This window comes from Opisthorchis viverrini, assembly GCF_000715545.1.
Source record: "Opisthorchis viverrini unplaced genomic scaffold opera_v5_104, whole genome shotgun sequence".
In the NCBI taxonomy this organism is placed as follows: Eukaryota; Metazoa; Platyhelminthes; class Trematoda; order Opisthorchiida; family Opisthorchiidae; genus Opisthorchis; species Opisthorchis viverrini.
Window position 1 is genome coordinate 258,833 of NW_008751762.1, and position 6,377 is coordinate 265,209.

Sequence of the window (6,377 nt, forward strand, 5' to 3'; positions counted from 1 at the left end):
GTTTGTGGAACAAAAGGGTTGATGTTTCGATGTGGACTACTGGTTCCAAAATGTCAAACTGACAGCACCTGATTACTGGCAGACGTGCCCGGTTCCGGAATTAATTTCCTGTTCTCTGTGGGGTCTACGTTTTTGGAATCACCATTCGACCCGTATCCTTTCAGCTGGGTTCTTGCTTTTCCCATGTACCGAAAAGTAAAACAATTCTCACGACAGTTACCCTATAATGCAGGCCTTTTCTAGCAAGATATTATAAAAAGATTGCTATGATGGTACTATGGATTGAATAGACCAGCTTCCAACTAAAATACAGTAACTTTAAACACCACTGGAGTTCAATGCTTCCCTCCCTTTGGTGTGGACTCGGCAGGATGATTGCGCGAGGACAGGAGGACGACGGCACAAACGAGAGTCACATGAGTATGTACTCTACGTAATCCCGCAACCACCAACACCTGAAATCATTTTTTTCATTGACATTAATGCATTCGAATATCCCTCTTTTCAAAGTTGATTACTAATAATTAGACTCTCGTGAACATTGCGTCGTTAATAAATGAATGACTTCTATGTTTTCGACAGTAAAAAGCTTTAAGGCCTTGAGTCATTAGGACTGAATATAATACTTTCCAGGATTGAGTCATGTTAAAAGCACCACTCTGATGTGTGAACAGAATGATTCGCCCCCATGTGCTGGTGTTTTTCGTCGTCAAAACATTATATTTCCGCGGTACCCCCTGACAATAAGCTAAGCCCATCACACAGATTGCTGTTCTGTACATGGTAATAATCATTTCCTCTACCCACTTGTTTAACATGCCTTTATTTTCAAGTTTAAGTCAGCCAACATTTCTAGCTGTGTCCACTTTTTAATCTAACAAAGACAGTCAGGCTGAGTCCTACAGATACATGGGTCCATTTTCCCATTTGTATTTTGTAAGCTCTCGCCGGCGGCATACAACATACCTTGGTCGAATATCACACCTCCGACATTTTCCACATCAGAAAACTACCCGTTTCGTCTGTGCTTGTTCTGGCGCAATATTACTGGTCCCGGAAACGAACTCGAAATCCCTTCTGACTAGCCTGTCTGTTTGTTCTTATTCTGAAAAGGAAGTATCGACCAGGCTGGTGGGGATGTGGAACAAATTGTTAATTCATTACTTGAATTGGGCCAAATGAGTAAATGCTGTGGCCAGAGATAATTTTCTTGTAAATGTACAAATGTGAGCGGTATTAATTCTAGCCTAAACTGTTTTGAACCCCCCCAGTGTAAAGGTTGTGCCGCTCTTCTCCTGCCTAGTAAAGACTCGATCGTCTCGTTTGGCACTGCCCAAAATACTCCAGGTTTGCTGCTTTTGTTGCTCACTTAATAGAACTCATTGCAATTTCTATGGGGCAGGAAACTAGCAGTGGCTGGAAGCGAAGATACCAGATATAGAAGCAAAAGGGACAGTTAGCAAATGGAAACCATATGAGGTTTTTATAAGTCGGACGATAGACCGTAGAACCAAAATTTAGAAAACCGCCTAGGGGTCGTCAGTGAACCTCTGTCATTGTTCCGGCCTCATCGATAATTTAAACCGCATAATAGCTTTGTTCATACACATACTAAGGTAGAGTTTATCGCTGAAGGTAAGCTGCGGGGTTTGTTCTTCGAAGTTTCACTGAGAAAACTACTCGCACCAGGCTAAAAAGATACTGGGAAAAATGCGAACTATGTGCCGGAGCACCTCGTGATTTCTTCGAGACATCTTCGTGTTCATAATGAGAAGTCCTATGATAGCTACACAAAAACTACTGTACTCGTTTGACGGATGTTTTTTGAAGTATGTTTAAAGTCCAACACAGTTTTTGACCCAAAGGTCCAACCAAAGAGCAAAATTGTTCGATAACCACTCTCGACTGGTACATACAAACGACATAATTTGATAATCAGCTGATTCTCCCATTCACATCAAGTTTAGTGGCAAATAAGTACACGGGAACATCTAAACTTTTCACTCCGCATCTTCTAAGAGCTATCTGGATGTAGGACCTCTTTACGACCTTCGACAGTGCTAATCTGGGAGTTTTCTTTCTGAACTTGATGCTGTGTGTGAGGTGGCGAGGGGCTCGAGGAATTAACAGATATCACAAGAGTTTGACTTATCGAATTCATTTTTTTCCCACTTCGCCTCTGTGGTGACGCAGTCAGTTCTCTCCGATGATATGTTGAGTAGAAAATTGTTCGGAGGACTCAATCCTCCATGTGTTTTGTCCTGAACGCGGCTTACCGGATGTACTTAAAACGGTCAATCTCGTGACTCTTGTGTAGAATGATGAGGTTTTCACAAACTCCAGGCCTCAATCATTTACACTGTACTTACAAGTGTGTTTCAATCCCCTGTGGTGGATTTTTCTTTCGTTATGTATTCACTCGCTGTACCATGGGTGACTCGACCGCGGTCAGATTTTAACGTACACGGGAGTTGCCATCTTCAGCCTACTGCTTACCTTTGCTGTTAGAAACACCATTCATCTCACTTACGCGTGTCTATTAGTCCTTCGAGCCCCTTTTGTGTGTCGTATTTGTTGGTTTGAATTTCATTCAGGTGTATTCAGTTCATCGATCTGTAAGTGGACAGCGTTAGAAATGACGGAGGTGAAGTTGTATTGCAGACGCATCTGCTTTTGGGATAACTTTAAAGTGCTCCATCGTCGACCGACCATCCAAGAATGACTGTAGTCGAGTGATACCTGGTGTGAGTTTTATGGCGCATGTTTCTATCTACAGATGTACGATTTTGATTACCGGAAACAGTCTTCAAAACAATGAGAGGGTTTACAACAAGACTGCACATTAGTCTGGAGACTATCAAACTCCTGTGACGCCATTTACAATCGAGTGGTTATGAGTATACGGACAATGCGTCGAAAATACACGCTACTGTATGGTATAAGCAGGTGACTGTAATTACTGGGTAACCAAAATACGTGTCCAAGTTGATTTATTGTATAACTGGAATTCCCAACCAACAAGCAATATGTCTGAAGAATAAAAACTGCAGACGTCCGAAATTCCTATGGTTATTCATAAACTGGACTGATCGGTTAAGCTTAGAAGGCCATTTGTCACGTCTGACTACGTAATAATGCTTGACGTCAGTGAGTAAGCATCGCAATGTTGAAACAACACGCAAAAAACGCTACTGTGGAGAACTTTACGTTATCTACAGTATTTGATGAGGACAGCCATAGTGTCTTTGTGGATCATGTTGTTGGAAATCCATTCAACTCTTACCTAATATAATTCAACTGGTTCAAAGGTTTAAACATTTTCACGAAATTGTGACTACAGGTTTAACAGACAAATTGTTTTTGTGGAGTACACAGCTAAGATTCATCTATTTTTGATGGGTTTATTCAAACTTGTGCACTTCTCGAGAAGCGAAACAAAGTGGTTTCAACTATGACCATGACGACTGCGCAGCAAAATCCTATCTGCTGTTTGAGGTTTGATATCCAAGTGAATGATGCTATCGAGTGAACCTCAACGATTACACAGTCATCTTCTAGCCCGGCATCACGTGTTTCGAGGCTGAAGCTTTGATATTAGTAATATTCTGGAGAGGCGACTGGGGGAAATCGTGTGAATGTAAAAAGCAAGATTTTACCGATTGCTGTTCACAAGTGCCCATCTGCATCACTTGGCGCCAGACTTGAAGTCCATTTACGTGTGCATCTGATGACCGAAAACGTGTAAAGTCAACAGAAAACTATGCGTTCAAACTAATCAGGGGGCCTTTCATGTCCGGAATCTGGTAGGAGCTTGTTCAATGTGAAAAAAAATACTGATACAATTCTCGGATGTGACGTAGGGAAATTTACGAACCTGACCTTGAAGCCGTCAGGCGATATGGTCGCATTTCCTTTGTACTCAGTGAATAACCGTTTTTTTGTGAAAACCATGAGGATTGAATTTTATCATTGGTGAAGAAAAAAGCCCCGGGACTCAACAGATGGATGACTTCGGATCAGTGGTGTGTCACCTCAGGAGGAAACTTCACACCCTCAAGCGCAACAGTTACTGGGCCCCCTAAAAATAATCAAGGTCGAATCCGGTTGCGTGTGGGGATGGGTATTACTTAGGATGGAAGGCGAGGTGGACTACTTATGCGGACAACCAAAATGTTGCCTTAACAACTAATATGCGTAGATATTCCAAGCGGATTCCCAATGGTTTGAAGATGACCACTCGCTTCCTACCGACCAGTTATTTTTATCTGCGCAGGACACACTGGGAATAAACTGGAAGAACGAGTTGCAATTCCTGTAAGACAATTCCGCCGCTAATCTGCGTCTCACGATGGACAACAAATAATGTTTCATTTGACTAGGCTCAGTCAGCCCACAAAAGTCTCACAATCTGTGAAGAACGGTGTTCAGTGGAAGCTTGCGCGATTCACAATTAACCTACCGGTGTCAGTTGTGACGACGCTTACCATATCCGCCGTGTAATCAGAACTTATGCACATTGACTGATGGAATGACCAGCTGACATCAGCTTTGACCCATGGGCGTGATCATATCTCCTTGACCAATCAAATAACCGCTATAAATTGATCTCACACCGGTGAATACTAGTCACACCCCATTTCGATTGTCTTTTGTGATTCCCGTTAGGGTGCTGTTAAGATCACACATAGGTTATAGGACCCAGGGCACAATTAACCCGAGGAATCCGTATAGGAGGCCTCTCACACACGCAGCACCGCAGATTATATCGGACTCAACACATTTGCACTCACATCGACTCATCTACATGTCAGACTATTTAGTAAGGAATAAGTAGATTCGAACCACGGTAGCCCGTCTCTAGATAGACAAACTAATGAGGCCGGTTGAATGTGGTCTCTTTTGTGAAACTCTTCTAAGACAGGACAATTGGAATGCGTTCCGCTGGGAAGTTACTAGACCGACCGTGGCGTGAATTTTGAATAGCTGTATGACCCAGTTAGTTATACTTGGTTATTTCAGTTTTACACCCGCAGGGTTTATCATACATAGTTGATCAGTAGAAATAGTTCTGACAGGCACATTCTTCTTGTCCTCCAGGCTAGGGGTAGAAATTACCACGGTGACACGTTGCTTAAAAAACTCACACAAACCTAGTGGCGTCCAACCGCTGTCTTGCGGTTAGGCCTTTGAGCTGAATGTTTTCGTTTTGAGGATTCTAAACGTCCTCTTATCTAGGTGTAGGCGTCCCGACAGTTCCTCAGTCCGAGTACAACCATGAAGGTCACAACCAAAAATAATATCATGCCCCGTCAGCCATCACGTGGTCACATCAGCCGAGTCGCAGGTCCCAGGATTGAGGGGATCGCTTTGTTTGCCTTTCATCGTGTCCAGCTTCAGCTTCCGTGGGTCTGAATTCGGTATCCACTTTGAAAACCTAGAAGTTTACTTCCAACCCCCCGGAGTCGGTCTACTCAACTGCTTTTAATGTTCGTACATTGAAGCAAGCAGAACAACAAACAGCTCTTGTACCCTGGATCCTGTCTTCAATGAAGTATGTTACCCTTCAGAAACAAGTATCCAGCAGGAAAGTACTGTGACCTAACTGACTGCTGCTCTCTCTTGCAGCTTTAGGTGGCGCAAATCTGGTGACACGCACGCCGCTGCATCTGGAAATGTCGGGGTGAGAACTGTGTTCATTCGTTGGGTGGAGGCGTCCCTTCTTGATGAGGTACCCGTTGATAGCCAACTCTGAGCGGTTCGTTTTGCAATCTTCGCGAAATAATCTCCAAGTGGAGTGATTGCTTCGCGTTTATTGCACTGACTAACACCTCGAAGGGCCGTAGCCCTAAATCTGCCAAGATCAGTTTCCGTGATAAATAGGTGTCGTTTTACAACGGGATGGAAGCTCAGACACCGTTGCGGTTGCTGGTGACATGAGCGCTCAGGTACATAGGTTTATTCATGCTGGGGTCCATATTGGTGGTCATCTTGGACTGGACAGGAGACTCACAGACAAGGTGTAGTGCGAACTTTAAATGGGTTCTGATCACACACTGTTCCTATGTACCACCGATTTCCGGAACGGTGGAAATCGTTTGACCACGTGACACGCACCAAAGAACCAGCCCCGAATCCGAATAGACTATATTAACCAGATCGACCACTGCTTTCCGCTCCTTTTGTGTTACCTAGGTGGACTCTGACCATGCACTTGTCTGCCACTGCTTTTGATGTCTACGCAAAGTGTGCACATCTTGCTTAGTTACTGAGATGCTAATGAACACTGGAATCAAGCAAACCTATTAGTATTGACTTCTCTAAGGACCATTGGATACAGATATCCAAATCACCAACCAATGTCGGAAATTCCACTTGTG